Raw genomic sequence first — 18945 nt, 5'->3', positions numbered from 1 at the left:
CGCCCTGCAAGGTTGCCCCTGGCCGGGCTGGGCCCTCCAATGTGACCTGGCTCAGGGGGACCCCAGATGTGGCCGGCCGAGGGGGACCCCGAACTCGGGCCGGGCTGGGAGGGGACCCTGAATGTGGCCCTCCCCCTCTCTGTCTTCCCCCTCCCCTCTCCATTTCTCTCTGTCCTATCCAACAACAATGACAACAATAATAACTACAACAATAAAACAACAAGGACAACAAAAGGGAATAAATAAAAATAAATATAAAAAAAGAAAAAAAATCAAATATATACATAATTTGCAACATGCCATAGACAACATGTTATATACATAGTGGGAATTGAGGGAAAGAAAGAAATGAAGACCCTATTACCCACTTAGCAAGGTTGTATTAAACTTTTAAGGGTAATAATAGCTTATATTTACACTAAATTTAATCATGGAAGGCATGGTGGTAAGTGTTTTTCATCAGATTCTGAACTTTTACTTTACTAAAAAATAAACTTAACCCACCTGCAGTGGGGAAGCTTTATGAGCAGTGAAGCAGTGCAGCAGGTGTCTCTCTTCCTCCCTATTTCCCTTCCCCTTTCATTTTCTCTCTGTCTTATCAAAATAAAGTGAAATAATTTTAAAATAACAAAAAATTATATATTTACAAAAGACAGAAAGAACTGGAACATCATTCTGGCACACGGGATTCAAGGAAGATAAATCTCAGGCCTTCATGCTTTCAAGTTCAGTGCCTTACCACATTACTTCACAGGCCCCAAGTCTTATTTCTAATCCAAATAAATAAATAAATTTTTACTTTTAATAAAATTTATTTATTTATTTAACTAGAGCACTGCTCAGCGTTCACTTACAGTGATGCTGGGGGTTGAATCTGGGACCTTTGGTGCCTCAAGTTAAAATTTTAACCCAAAAAATTTAATTAAAAATAATGATGGTTTAAGCCATCATTATTATTATTGATACCCTCTCTCCAGAGGCAGTAATCTTCAATTTTCTTAGCTTTTTGTCTGTCTGTCTATCTAGCTATCTATCTGTCCATCCATCCATCCATCCATCCATCCATCCATCATCTCTAGGATTTCACTGCTCCAGGTTGACTTTTTCAGGAAGAAAGACAGAAACAGAAACAGAAACAGAGAGAGAAAGAGAGAAAGAGAAGGAGGGGGAGAAAGACATCACAGCACTGAAGGTATGATGAGGACTGGACTCAAACCTAGGTTTGTACAAGGCAAAGCAGGCACTTTCCAGGTGAGACATCTCGATTGTCCTTTATTATTATTATTATTTTAAAGACTTAATCATTTTTATAAGAGATAGCAGAGAACCTCTGAAGCATATGGGAGTGCTGGAGATAAAATCTGGGGCCTCAGGCACATAAGTTTCAGCTTCTCTTCTTGTATTTACTCATCTTTACTGATAAAGTTATACACCTACTTTTAGATTTTTATTTTCAGCTTTAAATATCAGTTACTGGGGGCGGGGCGGTAGCACAGCAGGTTCAGCACAGGTGGCACAAAGCACAAGGACCTGCTTAAGGATCCTAGGCCCAGCCCCCAGCTTCCCACCTGTGGGGAGAGGGGTTGCTTCACAATCGGAGAAGCAGGTCTGCGAGTGTCTATCTTTGTCTCCCCCATCTCTCTCCATTTCTCTCTGTCCCACCCAACAACAATGACAGCAATAACAACAATAATAACAACAATGAAACAATGATAAACAACAAGGGCAACAAAAGGGGGGGGACCTCCAGGAGCCATGGATTTGTATGTAGTGCAGGTATTGAGCCCCAGCAATAACCCTGGAGGTAAGGAAGGAAGGAAGGAAGGAAGGAAGGAAGGAAGGAAGGAAGGAAGGAAGGAAGGAAGGGAGGGAGGGAGGGGGAAGGAAAGAAGGAAGAAAGAAAAAGGTCCGGGAGGTGGTGTAGTAGATGAAGCATTGGATTCTCATGCTTGAGGTCCTGAGTTCGGTCCCCGGCAACACATGTACCAGAGTAATGTCTGGTTCTTTCTCTCTCTCTCCTCCTGTCTTTCTCATGAATAAAGAAATAAAATCTTAAATAAACAAGTATCAGTTACTAACTTAGTAGGAAAGATGTAGATTTAATAATAATTTTCCACTTGTCCTCCCCCATTTCTGTCCCATTTCTTACTCTTCCTTGGTTAAATCTATATTCTGTATGCATTATGATTATATAAATGATTTATAGTGAAGTTATGTAGTTGATCATTAAATTTCCATTCTCGGGCAACATTTTGCTTTTATTAGGGTTTATAATTGTCATTTTCCCCCCTCTGATTAATTTACTAGGTACTCATTATAGGTTCATTCCTAAACAAATACAGCCATGAAAACTTTTTAATAAACTCAAACATATCAGAGACTTTTAAACCCCTTCTCCCCCCAGTCTCCTTCCACATTCTTTTCCAGTCATCTGTTTTTAGTGCTCAGTCTGAATAAGCCTACTAACTGTAATTCTAGAACATTTTTTTCCCTTTAGATTCCCCGTGTCTCAGCATTTCTTTTTATATTTTTTATTTGTTATTTATTTATAAAATAAAAAATATCGACAATACCATAGGATAAAAGGGGTACAACTTCACACAATTTCTACCACCAGATTTCTGTATCCCATCCCCTCCCTTGAAAACTTTCCTATTCTTTATCCTTCTGGAAGCATGGACCCAGGTCAATATGGGGTGCAGAAGGTGGAAGGTTTGACTTCTGTAATTGCTTCTCCACTGCACCTGGGCGCTGGCAGGTCAATCCACACTCCCAGCCTGTCCTTATCATTCCCTAAAGAGGCAGGGCTCTGGGGAGGTGGCGGTACAGGGTACACTGATGATTTCCTCTGTTTGGGGAAATCAGGTTGGTGTCATGGTAGCACCTGGTGATTGAAAAAGCACTAAGACATAAAGCAGAACAAATTGTTTAATAGTTAGGAACCTAAAGACAAGAATATAGCAGATGAGACTTGGGGTCTCCATTCTGGAAAAAGCTAGTAGGTCTATTTTAGGTATATTCTTTTTATAATTTATTTCCTTTTTTCTGTGTTGTATACACATTAAAAGATTCCTGAGAAAGGCTATATGAGAGGTATACATTTAAGGACAGCGAGTGTGGAAATATTTTTTCTTCTACTCTATACTTGATATTTTGGCTACGTATAGATAGAGAAAAGGGTTGGAAGTAATTCTTCCTTTAGAACTCTGAAGGAATTGCTTTTATGTTGCTGGCTAGAAGACTGATGCTATTCTGACTTTCCAGTTCTTTGTTTCTAACTTAAATTTTTTTTTTAATAATTTATTTATCCATGAGAAAGATAGAAGAGAGAAAGAACCAGACATCACTCTGGTAAATGTGCTGCTGGAGACTGAACTTGGGACCACATGGTTGAGAATCCAATGTTTTATCCACTGTGCCACCTCCCAGACCACTGTTTCTAACTTTTTAAAAAATAAATAATTTCAATAATTTTTCTTTATCCTCACTCTATAATTTAGAAATATCTCAAGATAAATATTTCTTTACTGGTTTTCCAAATAGTAGATGGGGCTTTTCTAAACTGAAAATGCTAATCACGTAGTACTAGTAAATATTAGTAAATATCTTGGGTTATTTATTTCAGATTTTCTATTTGTTTCCTAGCTTTGTTCCTTGTCTCTACCCACACTCCTTGAGATCTTACTTAGCTGGATATAGGTCTACTAAGATGAATCTTCAACTTTTCTTTGCTGCTCCCCTCCAACCCCCTCTAGTACTTACTGGGTTAGCATAAGTTTTATCTTCTAAACTTTATATTAAGTTTTTCTATGATTTTTTAAAGTACTCTTTTACTACACCATGTTATATTTCATATAGTACTTTATTTTAGAACTCCATGATTTTTTATTTTCTGTCAGGGTTTCTGTATCTGCAAGCTTGCCAGACTTTCTCTCTTTCTCCCTGAATATAGATAAAGGGTGAAAGACAGAGAGGGAGAAAGATACATACAGAGAAACAGAGGTCCCACAGTATTGCTTCACTGATCATGAAGCTATCCTTTTCCTTTTGCCTGTTGCACCCATGTAGTGGTTGGGCTTTGAGCCCGCATGTGGCAAAATGTATGCTCTGCCGGGTGAGCTATTTCCTGGTCCCTGTATAATATATATATATATATATATATATATATATATATATATATATATATATATATATATATATATATAATGTTTCTTCTGTTCTCTGCATTGTCTCACTTTCCTTTAAGTTCCTCGTTCTCTTTTTCCCTGCTCATTGGAGGCTTACCTCAGGTGTCTGGTGATTGCTGAATGCCTAGAAGCTCTGAGTTTGGCTTGGTTGATTATTGGGGAACTTTCAAAGATCAGTGTATCTACATTATTCCCAGAAAAGACTTTTCCAATTTCCTTTCTAAGACTACAAAGTTTAACTTCCAGATTACCGGGAGTTGGTGGGGGAATGGGTTTATGTATCTACTCACTCAATATGGAGACTCTATTTACTTTTATATTTATGGAGACTCTCTCTCTCTCCCTCTCTCTCTCTCTATTTACTTTTTTGTAGTGTGGCACCTCTTTATTATTGCTTTTTTACTGATAAAACTATTGAGTCTAACATAACTTGTTTAAGGAATGGAAACCAGGCCAAGAATTCAAAATTCTATATATCTTTTTGTTGTTGTTGTTGCCCTTGTTGTTGTATTTATTATTATTGTTTCACTGCTGCTGCTTTTGGATAAGACACAGAGAAATTGAGAGAGGAGGGGAAGACAAAGAGTGAGAGAGAAGATAGATACCTGCCCTTATATCTAACTGGAAGATGAAAGAGAAATGAATTTTAAACTAACGTCACTGGACTCATGATATACATTCATTTCACAGAGAAGCTTTTTAAATGATTTTCTTTTCTAAAAATATTTTTATTTTACTTATTATTGGATAGAGACAGAGAAATTGAAAGCGGAAGGGAAGATAAAGAGAGAGAGACAGAAGGCAGAGAGATACCTGCATCCCTGATTACCACTCATGAAGCTTTCCATCTGCAGGCTTGAACCCCCCTGCAGGTGGGGAGCTGGGGGCTCGAACTGGGATCTTTATGCCGGTTCTTGAGCTTAGCGCCATGTGTGCATAACCCGCTGTGCTTACTGTCCAGTCCCCTATCTTTTTTTCTTTTTAAAGATTTATTTATAAGAAGGAGTGTGGGAGAGAAAACCAGAGCATCACTCTGGTGCAAGCAGTGCTAGGGATGGAACTCAGAAACTCTTGCTTGAGAGTCTGACACCTTATCTACTGTGTCCCCTAACCCAGGTTGCATATTATCTTTCTTTATGATGAAACACATTAAACATATCTAACTGGAAGATGAAAGAGGAATGAATTTTAAACTAACGTCACTGGACTCATCACAGAGAAATCTTTTTTTAAATTATTTTCTTTTCTAAAAATATTTTTATTTTATTTATTATTGGATAGAGACAGAAATTGAAAGCGGAAGGGAAGATAAAGAGAGAGACAGAGACAGACAGGCAGAGAGATACCTGCAGCCCTGATTACCACTCATGAAGCTTTCCACCTGCAGGCTTGAACCTAGGTCCTTGTGCACTTTAATGAAAGCGCTTAACCAGGTGCACCACTCTCTGTCCCCCGCCCCCCCCGAAAACCCTTTAATCACTAAATTTATTCACTAATCTGGGAAACTCAGGACATTAAAATAGATGTGAAAAAATAATGTATTAAGTGGAAATTAAAGTATATAGAAATAAGTTGAGGGAGTCGGGCAGTAGTGCAATGGGGTAAGCGCACGTGGCACAAAGTGCAAGGACTGGCATAAGGATCCCCACCTGCAGGGGAGTCGCTTCACAGACAGTGAAGCAGGTCTGCAGGTGTTTATCTTTTTCTCCCCCTCTCCATCTTCCCCTTATCTCTCCATTTCTCTCTGTCCTATTCAACGATGACAGCAATAAAAACAACAATAATAACTACAACAAGGATAAAAAATAACCAGGGCAACAAAAGGGGAAAAAATAGCCTCCAAAAAAAAAAAAAAAAGCCTCTAGGAGCTGTGAATTCATTGTGCAGGCACTGAGCCCCAGCAATAACCTTGGAGGCCAAAAAAGAAAGGAAGAAAAAAAGAAAGAAAGAAAGAAGTAGAAAAGTAAAAATGTTTAAGAAGGTTATAACTGCATGACAACACAATTCAATTTAGGTCTCTGTGAATATACTACTACTGTTGCATACAACTACTGTCAACAAGGCATGCTTACTCAAATCTTGTTCATTTTTTTCCCTTGTCTATTACTATGTCAAGAATGGATAATGTACCCACATAAACAAAGGCATATCAAAGAAAATAAAGGTTGAAATCTTCTGGTGCAGCTAGTGACTGGCACATCTCATGCTTGAGAATTCAACACCTTATCTACTGTATCCCCTACCACAGGTTGCATATTATCTTTCTTTATGATGAAACACATTAAAAATATCTACTTGGAATTTTGGTCCATACTCCTAGAGGGGGAGAAAAGTTAGGGAAGATGACCAGAGGGCTCTGAACTCTAATTCCATCAGGACCTGGAGAGAGAAGAGGAAAAAACGAAGAACATTCAGAATTAGTAACAAGTCTAGGCATGACTCAGAAAGGAAGAGAAAACAGGACTATAGAAAAAAAAAAAGGGCACATATATAAAAAAAAATAATAGTCTACCCATGTCTGTGGCCTTGAGAGACCTACTACAATTTCAATGTAGGGAATGGGGACACAAAACTTTGGTGGTGGGAATGGTGAATAATTTTACCCCTGTTGTCTCATAATTTTGTAAATCACTAATAAAAACATTAAAAACCAACTACTTAGAATATGGAAGAGGAATGAATTTTAAACTAATGTCATTGGACTCATGATACACATTAATTCCAGAGAAGCCTTTAATCAGTAAATTTATCCACTGATCTGAGAAAGACTATAATATAGAGCTGTATCTATGAAATAGAAAGACTAAAGATTAATCATTAAGCTCATTCAAGAAATAAACTAGCTAGAAATTAAACATATAACCAGGAGATCTTTACCAAGTTGCTAGGCAAATATGGATATCTCCTATACATAGAGATACAAAAGAGATAACTGCAACATAGTAAAGAAAGACTGTGCATGGTATGTCACGGGAGAGGGAAGATAACATGTGGCAGAGCAAGCTTCTTTTTCTGGAGGAGAACTGAGTCTTAAGGAGTGACTAGGCTGATTAGGAAGATGAAGAGGACAGATATTCCAAGTCAAGAGGAGCAGAAAATTTAAGTCCAAAACAAAAACTAGGGTGTCAGGATAATTATGAAGGAGCATACACACACACACACACACACACACACACACACACACACACACACTTTTACAATAAGAGAACAATTGTGCTTCTACCCTCAAAGAAATTTCACCACTAAATTCTAATGGTAAAATTAGGTTCATATCCCTGAAAGCTAAGAAATGCCAAAGGCTATACAGGCTGGGACAAACCTATTTATTATAATTAAAGGTAACTCTTACTTTTATTCTTTTTTCCCTTAGGTTTTTTTTTATATTTCATAGCTCATAATTCAAATTCCATCATCTGGTTCCTCTCTCTGAATAACAATGTTGCTCCCAGGATAATGGCTTTGAAGAAGAACATTCTAACTCATTTCAGAAGTTTGCATTATGATTTTCTTAGTGAAATGTTTTCTTATGTTAACAGTGACTATGCTTTTCAGAGTGTTGAAAGACTGGGAAATGTAGAGTAACTTATAATGGAAACACTAATTTCTGTTTTGCTTTCCTGCTTGTTTAACAAGACTGCAAACAAGGTAGAGAGGTCATGACCTAGGCAAGCTCAGGCCTTGACTTGTAAAGCATCATCTTTAAGAAAACACTGAAAAACATTACCAAATAATTAAACTGCGTTGGGTCATTTTGTATATTAATTAGTGGTAATATTCATGAAGGACCTACACTATGAGACAAACAGCTTTCAATGAAAGCAATAAATCACAGTGGAGAACACTTTGGATGAAAAGCTGCCAGCAATGTTAAATAGGAAAGCCCTCCTTAAAAGTAGAGCTCAATGCACAAGGGAAATACAACTTGTTAATGTGCGACTACTAGTCTTAAGTTTACAGCGCCTCTCAGTGGAAAGGAAGAAAGTAAGAGATAAAAGTGTGTGTGTGTGTGTGTGTGTGTGTGTGTGTGTGTGTATGTATGTGTGTGTTGGGGGGGGGGGTGGTGGATGTTCCCAGCATACTCTTTCTGATATTTGCTATTCTTGATGAAGCAAATACCTAAATAAAATGACTATTTGACAATCGGATTATGGTAAGCATTGTTTCAAGGTTAAATAAGTATTAGTTAGCTAATTCTCAGTACCATAAGAAGCAACTCAGGTGAAAACATTACCATGAAAAAGGCAGGGCTCAGTTAGGTGTAGATCCTTCAAAAAAAAAAAAAAAACAAACAAACACTTCTTTACATGATGAAGAATGAGCAAAGTACTAAGAAGTATCTAAGCCTTTTGCCACACAAAGAACTAACCAGATAATCCACACTCTTTCAAAGTTTCTGTCCATTGATTGGCCCTAATAAACAGATTTGTAACAAAAGTTCATGTGGAAGAAAGCTTTCTTCCTCCTTAAATAAAAATGCCACCAGCATAATACTGCAGTGAGATGGAAGGGCTGATTTTAACCTGTCAACAAAAGTAAAGTCAGTTATGTTATGCAGTAAAGAAAGGCCATTCTTTCCATATCATTCAATGCTGAGCAAGTGTAATACATCCTTGGTAAGAAGAATTAACTGTGAACAATAGGAAATTCTGAAATGGATTAAGAAGTGAGTTTAAAAGTGCAACTGAAAAAAAAATACTGCTGTGGTGAGGGTGTTAAACTTTGTTTTCAGATTGTTAGGATTTGAGGTTTTTGTAAATGAGAGCACAAAATTTCAAACTACTGAGATTTTATAAACCTAGTAAACAAAAGATAAAATAGGTTATCCAATCAGACCATTAACAAGAATGCACTCTGTTCAGGTACTTAGGAATTATGAGATTTGGTCTGTATCTTCAGAGTGATTACAATTTAGCTGGGAAGATCAAATAAATATTTAGGGACCACTGTCAAGCACATCAGAAAATAAAAAATAACAATGGCTGAAGGAACACAGTGAATGTATGGTGACAATGGTGCTGGAGTGGGGTCATTTAGGAAGAATCATGTGGGATCGAAGAGACTGATGAAGAGGAGGACCAGGAAAAGGGATGTGTGTCTAATGCCTCAGAATCCCATGTGGGTGGTGAGGCAGCTGAGCCAGAGCACTAAGGGTTGATAACTAAGGGATGAAGTCTTTTTAGAGCAATGGGGAGTGGGGACTTGAAATGTTAAACTAAGGAAGGAAATAGAGTATAAAAAGCAACAGGAAATTAAAGGCTTCTAAGAAGGAATATTTGTGAAGGAGAAAGATGATTCTGGCAGCTATGTGAAGATGGACTAGATGGCACACTGAGGATGTGCCGGTTTAGGAATAAGCACTCCCTCCTATGTAGGCTCCTCTCACTTAAATACCTCACACATAAAATGTCCTTGTCAATTCAGGCCCAGGACTAGTAGTAAGCAAGCGAGGAAAGGCAAGTACCCTGATGAATAGTAACCAGCACCTTGGTGCAATAGATGATGATGCAGGGTAGATTAACTTCTTAACACCTATCTCCTAAGCCATAACATGGGACTAAAAATGTTAGCATAGAGCATAAGGTGAAAGAATGCTTGGGGAAGAGGGTCTTTGCCATCACTGTCAAGGAAGACAAGAAGGAAAGTGAGTGAGTGCTTGAATGCATGGTCCAGAGGGACCTGAAAATTTGTCTTCTTCCTGGGATGTTAGGAATCTTTAACAAACCCCTAATGAGGTCATTTGGGCAAGTGAGATGTCTGAGAATTTCTTTGTTCCCAACAACTCATGGCCTGGTGGGGAATGATGCAGAGAGAACACATTTTTCCACAGGGCCAAGATTCATTCTGTTTGGGGAAGATGAGAGCTCCAATCTTCAGCAAGGCCTAGAAAAGACTTGAAGGTAAAGATCAAACACCTCCTTGGAAGGAGTCCTGGCAGCAGGTTGAGAGTAAGAGGCCTCAGTAAGAGGCAGTGACTTCTGAGGGAGAAATCAGTTCACAGGAGATGGGTGAGAAGAAGCTTTCCTGATGAGAGGTGCTTCAGTGCATCACTTATCCTTGCAGTCTGGAAATAGGAGTCATTTCTTTTTACTTAGTTGGTATTATTCAACAGAGACCTTTAAAAATTCTGTTCTACCTACTGATCAAACAATTGGTTGACCATGACCTTCGCTAACAGATAGAAATACTTGTAAAGCTTTGTCACTGCATTTATTTGCAAATTTTGAATCCCTGGGGGGCAGGAGGCATGTTTTATTCATCTATGTCCTTGCAGTTCCTGGCACTGCAAACCTCCCACACAGAGGATCCCTCTCCCTAGGATGCTTCTCCCTGGTAGATGCACACATTTTTTTCCACAAAGTTTACAGCTTCTGCCCACCCCACCCCATTCCCCCACACAGTTAAAATTGCAGTCTCCTCTTTTACCACCTCCCTCATTTCCTACCTTTAACAGACATACTATAGGGATGACCTTTGCATATGCTGTAAGCTTTATCAACTTAATGTCTGTATTTCTGATTTCTTCCATGAGGACAGGGCTTTTCTTGGGTATGTCATTGTATCCAGGACCAGTATGGTGTTTTGTACATAGCTAGAAGTTAATAATTTGTGTTATATCTCACTGTATGCTGGTGGGAATGTAAATTGGTCCAACCCCTGTGGAAAGCAGTCTGGAGAACTCTCAGAAGGCTAGAAGTGGACCTACCCTATGACCCTGTAATTCCTCTCCTGGGGATATATCCTAAGGAACCAAAGACACTCATCCAAAAAGATTTGTGTATACCTATGTCCATAGCAGCACAATTTGTAATAGCCAAAACCTGGAAGCAACCCAGGTGTCCAACAACAGAAGAGTGGCTGAGTAAGTTGTGGCATATATATGCAATGGAATACTAATCAGCTATTAAAAATGTTGATTTCACCTTCTTCACCTCATTTTGGATGGAGCTTGAAGGAATCATGCATGGTAAGTGAGGTAAGTCAGAGAGAGAAGGATGAATATGGGATGATCTCACTTATAGACAGAAGTTGAAAAATACTACCATGATGCCAACCTGCCTTCCCTGGGCAGACGACCTCATCAGTGTATCTTGGAACCCCACCTTCCTGGAGCCCTACCCCACCAGGGAATGCTAGACCTCTGACCTTCTGCACCCCATAGAGATCTTTGGTCCATACTCCCAGAGGGATAAATACAAAGAAGCTTACGGTGGAGGGGATGGGATATGGCATGCTGGTGATGGGAGTTGTGTGGATTGTGCCCTTCTTATCCCACAATCTTGTCTATCAGTATTAAATCATTAATAAAAAAAAAAGAGAGAGAGAAGCTTAAAAAACAAACAAACAACAACAACAACAACAAAAAACAACAACCACAAAGCCAAACTTGGAGTGGACTTGGTGCATTGCAACAAAGTAAAAAGATGCTGGGGTGGGAGGGAAAGTTCAGGTCGTGGAACATGATAGCAGAGGAGGACCTAGAGGGGGTTAGATTTAAAAACATATATATATATTTATTTATTTTGGGAGTCGGGTGGTAGTGCAGCGGGTTAAGCGAAGGTGGTGCAAAGCACAAAGACTGGCTTAAGGATCCCGGTTCGAGCCCCTGGCTCTTCATCTGCAGGGGTGTCGCTTCACAGGCGGTGAAGCAGGTCTGCAGGTGTCTCTCTTTCTCTCCCCTTCTCTGTCTTCCTTTCCTCTCTCCATTTCTCTCTGTCCTATCCAACAATGACGACATCAATAACAGCAACATGACAACAACAACAAAAAAACCCAGCAAGGGCAACAAAAGGGAATAAATAAAAAAAAATTTTATTTATTTCCTTTTGTTGCACTTGTTTTTTATTGTTGTTGTTGTGTTGATGATGATGTCATTGTTGTTGCATAGGACAGAGAGAAATGGAGAGAGGAGGGGAAGACAGAGAGGGGGAGAGAAAGAGAGACACCTGCAGACCTGCTTCACTGCCTGTGAAGCGACGCCCCTGCAGGTGGGGAGCTGGGGGTTTGAACCGGGATCCTTATGCCAGGAGGGGCTTAGATTTTTATGTGGAAAACTGAGAAATATTACACATGTACAAACAACTGTGTTTTACTGTTGACTGCAAACCATTAATCACCCCCTCCCCCACCACGAATAAGGAAAAAAGAGTATCTCAGTGTAGGTTTCAAAGGTAGCTAAACACTCCTGACTTGTCACATCCTCTTTTCTGGCTCTAGCAAATGCACATTCCACTAACTGTACAACAGGGAAAGGACTCTAACATTACAGAGAGTCTATATTTCTAAGTGTCAAGTGTTGAATTCTGTAACAAGTTTTATTCTTATTTAATTTTTATTAGTTATTTAATAAGAGCTTACAAGGCAGCTCGGGAGGTGATGCAGTGTACTCAGAAGCTTTGAAGTCCGAGTTTGATTACAGTGGTATAGTTCCACACTGCACCCAGCACTAAAGTTCTGTGCTTCCCACCAATGATAACCACCATAGTCTTCACAAAGTCTTAAAGACAGTATAAAAAGTCTTAAGAACTGGGTTAAGTGCACATAGTGTGAAGAGCAAGGACTGGAACAAAGATTCCAGTCGAGCCCCCGGCTCCCTACCTGCAGGGGGGCGTTGCTTCATAAGCAGTGAAACAGGCCTGCAGGTGTCTTTCTCTCCCCCTCCTCTCTCAATTTCTTTTTTTTTTTAAATATTTATTTTATTTATTTATTCCCTTTTGTTGCCCTTGTTGTCTTATTGTTGTAGTTATTATTGTTGTTGTCGTTGTTGGATAGGACAGAGAGAAATGGAGAGAGGAGGGGAAGACAGAGAGGAGGAGAGAAAGATAGACACCTGCAGACCTGCTTCACCGCCTGTGAAGCGACTCCCCTGCAGGTGGGGAGCTGGGGTTCGAACCGGGATCCTTATGCCGGTCCTTGTGCTTTGCGCCACCTGCGCTTAACCCACTGCGCTACAGCCCGACTCCCCCCTCTCTCAATTTCTTTCTGTCCCATCCAACAACAGCAACAGTGGCAACAATGATAGCAACAACAATGGAAAAAAGATGGCCACCAGGAGCAATGGATTCAGAGTGCAGGCACCCAGCCCCATTAATAATCCTGGTGGCAAAAAAAAAAAAGAGGAAGTTTTAAAGGAAACAATTGGTAGAATGGATGGCATGTTTCATTTGCAATATAAATAGATGCCAAAAAAGCTTGTTGATTAGATATGGACTTCTCTAACAGAAAGTAGTAGACAAGGTTAGTAGTCATTACTTTAAGTTGGTAAGATAACAGGAATAAGTACTTCTTACAATTTTTGGATTCTCTAAAGCATGAGAAAAAAGCTGGACAATGAAAAGGAAAGGAATGGAGCCTCTCTGCATATCCAGCCTACATTTCTGATTTCTCATGCTCAAATGTTTGCACCCTTTTTTTTGTGGGGGGGGGAGAGTTAAGTGTTTGAATACCAAAGGAAGGATGTTTCAAATAAATCATGCTACAACTAGGTAGAAGACATTTAAACTCTCCATTAGATTTTACCCTGAAGCAAATTCTTAGCGTGCTGTCTTTGTAAGCATCCACATGATACTGCAAACAGTACAGAAAACCATAAGGGGGAGTTGGGCGGTAGTGCAGCGGGTTAAGTGCATGTGGCACATTATAGGTGCCTAAAAGAACAGACTTGTAGATGTTCCCTGTTTTAGAGAAATTTAAGAGGACCCCTGTTTAAATAGTAAATCCAAACTCTGCAACCCTGTACAGATTTCTGCCTATTTCACTCAGTGTGCAGCTTGGTATGCCTTAAATTGAACCCTGTGCTTTAACCAGGCCAGGTGCTTTCCTTCTCACTTATTATCTTCTGTGATTTTTTAAAAGATTTTTTTATTCCCTTTTGTTACCCATGTTGTTTTATTGTTGTTGTTACTGATGTCATCATTGTTGGATAGGACAGAGAGAAATGGAGAGAGGAGGGGAAGACAGAGAGGGGGAGAGAAAGACAGACACCTGCAGACCTGCTTCACTGCTTGTGAAGCGACTCCCCTGTAGGTGGGGAGCCGGGGGCTTGAACTGAGATCCTTTTGCCCGTCTTTGTGCTTCACGCCACGTGCGCTTAACCCACTGCACTACCACCCGGCTCCCTCTTCTGTGATTTTTATATGTAGCACTCCTCTTTATTAAAACGCTTTCTAGCTGTTTCTAGCAGTTTTTTCCCTCTCTTTTTAAAAAGAATTTATTTATTTATTCATTCATTCATGAGAAAGATGGGAGAGTGTTGTATGCTTTACATTGGGTAGTTCTCCCCCCACCAAGAGAATTGGATCAGTCCAGTTAGTTTCGCGGGCCTGCTTGGCCCTGCCCCAAGGAACCCCAAGAGTGCCAGAGTTCCAGAGTTGGAGAGTTGCAGAGTAAGAGAGAGTGCTTGCGCCGCCGCAAAGAGACAGCAGAGTTCTGTTTGGTGATTAGTTTGGTTTAGTTTATAAATCGTTGTTCCTGAATAAAGAATTACGGCTGCCCTGCCCAGCCGTTGTCTCCGCGTCTCTGTTACCCGCCCGTGAAGCTAGCCCGGCCAGCTAGAGCCTACGAATTTTAACAACAGGAGAGAAAGAAAGAACCAGACATCACTCTGGTACATGTGCTGCCGGGGATTGAACTAGGGACTTCATGGTTGAGAATCTAATGCTTTATCCACTGTGCCACCTCCTAAACCACCAGTTTTTTCTTAGATTCAAGACATTTCAAAGCTTGTCTTCTTTCCACACCTGCCCTAATCTTACCCTATATAGCCCAGTTTACTCTTTTGGGCCCCTTTTATTTTTAATTAATTAACTAATTAATTAATTTTTACCATAGCACTGCTCCACTCTGGTTTATAGTAGTCTCTGGTTTATAGTAGTGTTGGGGATTGAATTTGGGACTTTGGTGCCTTAGGCATGAAGTTTTTTTTGCACAGCCATTATGCTATCTCCCTAGCCCTTAGACTCCTTTTAGAAACTAGATTCACTGTGCCCAGTAACACCTCATTTACCTGGAGATCAATTTGCTAAATAGTTTCAACTATTGAGAACACAGTTAATAACCAAGAAATAAGCAAAAATCTAGTTTCATGGACTGAAAAATAACGTTAGGTTCAACGGACTTTATTCACAAGAAGGGCTGACATTCACTAAACATAGTGAAATTTTGAGGGGTTCACAAAAATATCCTATTTTTTTCTAAATTCAGAAGGAATATGACTAGCATAATAGTTCACTGTCCCAGCTTAGGCAAAGCAGCTCACTGTCCCAGGCTCAAGCCCAGCCCCTACCACATGGAAGGAAGTTCCAGCATTGTGGTTCCTTTCTCTGTCTCTCTGCCTCAGTGCTTTTTTTTTTTTTTTTTTTTTTTTTTTTAACATTTTTCCCCCTTTATTGGGGGATTAATGTTTTACAGTCACCAGTAAATACATGTATTTACTGTTTGTAATAACATTTCTTAGTTTTCCACATAACAATACAACTCCCACTCGGTCTGCCTCACTGCTTTTAAATCAGTCTAGAGCAGTGAAGCCCTAGAGACAGCATAAACAAATAAAAGATTAATATATCAATAAAAATTCAAAATAAATAAAATCAGAAAGAAAAAAACATAACTTTTAAGTTAAGAAAAATGTTTTAAACAACAAGCTGAAAAATAAACTTTAAAAATGTTTTTTGGGGTGGAGGGAGGCTGGGTGGTGGAACAACCAGTTAAGCAAGGACCAAGGTTTGAACCCCTTTCCCCACCTGCAGGGGGGATGCTTCATGAGCAGTGGAGCAGGTCTACATTGTCTATCTTTCTCTCTTCTCTTCTCAATTTTTCTGTGTTCCTACCCAATAAAGTAGAAAGAAAAAACGGAGGAAGAAAGAAAGAAAGAAAGAAGGAAAGAAAGAAGAGGAAAGGAAAGAAAAAATGGCCCCTGGGAGTGGTGGATTTATAGTGGCAGCACTGAGCCCCAATGACAACCCTGGTGGCAATAAAAAAACAAAACAAAAAAAAATGTTTTTACAAATGACAGACCCACAGAAGCCATGCTGTCTGTGATTGTGCTTCCAGAAAAGGTCCTCCAGTTCCTATCATAGCCTCCTGTCTCTTATTTTCCAAACAACTGAAGCCTTTTCAGTTGCTTTTCCAGTTCATAGCTGACCAGAAGTAGCAAAGTCTGAGCAGTGGGGGAATAATCAGAGGTAGGCAGACTGACACAACTACTTGGATTGTCCAAGTAATAGTTGATCAAAGAATAATAACAGAAACAAAGAAACAAAAAAGCTTACACCATGCAAACAAAATATAGGACACACTGGACCTACTTAATGAATATCAGAGCAGAGTCCTATAAAATTCAGCAGCTCTGAGTGTCACTCCAACTAGCTCAGCTTGCATTCCTGAAGATCCAGCTTAGGTTCCCAGAGCCAGAGGTATGGCTGGTGCTGACTGCTTTTTTTCTTTTCTCTTGTGAAGCTTTCTCCCTCATGTAAAATAATATTTACTTATTTTTTTAAAATGTGCTGGGGCTGCACATCTGCTCAACTCTACTGCAGACTCAGAGAGAGAGAGAGAGAGAGAGAGAGAGAGAGAGAGAGAGAAAGAGAGAGGAGAAATACCATAGTGCCTGATATGCATGGTACTCCCATGTGGTGCTGGGGTCCTCAAACATGGTAATGTGCATGCTCTAATGATTAAATTACCTCTTGTACCCTAAAATAAATCTTTGAAAAGGACATTATGGGGATATGTGATTGTGGTTTATTATGATGATTTGTATTTTCCTTTATATTTTATTTTATTTTAAAGAGAAAAACCAAAGTACTGCTCAGCTCTGGCTTATAGTGGTACTAAGAATTGGTAATCTCAGGGCCTTAGGTAGGAGTTTTCTGCATAAACATTATGCTATTTCTCCCACTCATTTAGCATAATGTTTACTATACTTTGCTTCAGACACCAAAGATAACTGCAACAATTTTTCCCTTTTAAAAAAGGTTAATGGGGCTGGGTGATGGTGCACCTGGTTGAGCGTACATGTTACAATGCTCTAGGATCTGGTTTGAGCCCCCAGTCCCCATCTGTAGGGGGAAAGCTATGAAAGTGGTGAATCAGTGTTGTAGGTTTTTCTCTCCCTTTCTATCACACTCTTCTCTCTTGATTTCTGGCTGTCTCTATCCAATAAATAAATAAAGATAAAAAAAAAGGCTAACATAGTATTGAGGAGAGAGCATAATGGTTATGCAAAAGTTTTTCATGCCTGAGGCTCTAAGGTCCCAAATTCAATCCTCAGTGCCACCATAATCCAGAGCTGAACAGTATTCTGGTCCCTCTCTCTCCCATCAAAAATAAGTAAATAGTGTTTTGTTTTTTTTTAAGTATTTTATTTACTTTATTTTTGAGAGTGATGTAGAGAGAGAAAGACACAGACAAGAGAGCTCTGGCTTATTGTGGTGCGGGGAGGATTGAACCTGGGACTTTGGAGTCTTAGGCATGAGAGTCTCTTTGCATAACCACTATGCTGTCTACCTCCACCTTTTTTTTTTTTTCAAGGCTAAAGTAGGGGGCCAGGAGGTGGTGGTGCACCTGGATGAGTACACACGCTAATGCAGAAGGACTTGCATTGAAGCTCCCTGTCCCCACTTGCAGAGGGAAAGCTTCATGAGTGGTGAAACAGCAAGTGTCTGTCTCTTTCCCTCTACCTGTCCCATCCCTCTTGATTTCTGTCTCTATCCAGTAAATAAACAAAATATAAAATAAATAAAATTTAGAAGGTTAACACATAACAATAACTATTTAAAGAGGTTAAGCTTCAGTCACTTGGGGAAAAAAAAAGGAAGGCTATAATTTCCTATGAATTTCCACTCTCCCCCAGTGAAACTGTATATACCATATGACACTTAAGATAAGCAGCTGTACACAAAACATATGCTTACATTTCCAAGTGTCAGCTGGTATATAAATAATGAAAATGTGCTAGTTCTGGCACAGGAACACCCTCAGTACCTCTCCCTACTGTTGTTGAGCTGGGCTCTTTTAGCAGGGCAAGATGGTTCTGGCAGATCTTCCTTCTTATTTTTCAAAGACCAAGACCAAGAAAGAATGACTGTGAAATGTTTGCAGATTTTCTCAAGTAAAATGGACTGTACTTCCCTTTATATTCCACTAGAGCCCATATCGTGTATAAAGCCTAACTAAATATACCTTGCTTACATATCTGTCTCCCTTGTTTGTATGTGACAGAGATGGCATTTCCCTCTGTGTAAGTCAGTAAAGAATAGCCCTTGTGCGTGGATGAATTAGATAAAGGTAGTTGCCTGAGTGCATGAAGCCACCTTATCCCGCAAGAGCCCAAACACCATCACTGACATGAGGGAACAGACATCTCTTCCCTCCTTCCTTAGGGTGGGGTTTGCCAGATAAAGCCCTGAGTATAAGTCTGTCCAAAACACTACAAGGATTATTTTAATGGTTTTTATGAAATTCAAATTTAACTGGGCATCCCATTGTGTGTGAGTGTTTGTGTGTGTGTGTATGTTTGGGGAATGAACCCAGGGTCTTTCACATGTGTGATGTCAATGAGTGGTTTTCTGGACCAATTTCTCATTCATTATTTTTCTGAGGGGGTTAAGTAGGAGAGGCAGACAGAGACAGAAGAAACACCACAGCACCACTCTACCATCCATGGGGCTTCCCTGTGCCATCCCATGGTCCTCCCATGTGACTCTGGGGCTTGAGCCCAGGATTTCAAGTACAGACCATGTGTTCTACTGGCTGAGTGGTG

General features: G+C 39.7%; 1 protein-coding gene across 2 annotated transcripts in view; it reads right to left on the bottom strand.

Annotated features, from left to right (window-relative positions):
* NSF (N-ethylmaleimide sensitive factor, vesicle fusing ATPase) overlaps window positions 1-18945 on the bottom strand; it is a 210663-nt gene that overhangs the window by 10112 nt on the left and 181606 nt on the right. The window lies entirely within an intron of this gene.

This window comes from Erinaceus europaeus, chromosome 12 (assembly GCF_950295315.1).
Source record: "Erinaceus europaeus chromosome 12, mEriEur2.1, whole genome shotgun sequence".
In the NCBI taxonomy this organism is placed as follows: Eukaryota; Metazoa; Chordata; class Mammalia; order Eulipotyphla; family Erinaceidae; genus Erinaceus; species Erinaceus europaeus.
Note: the sequence above shows the minus strand (reverse complement) of the source record. Positions and strands in the feature narration are given on the sequence as shown.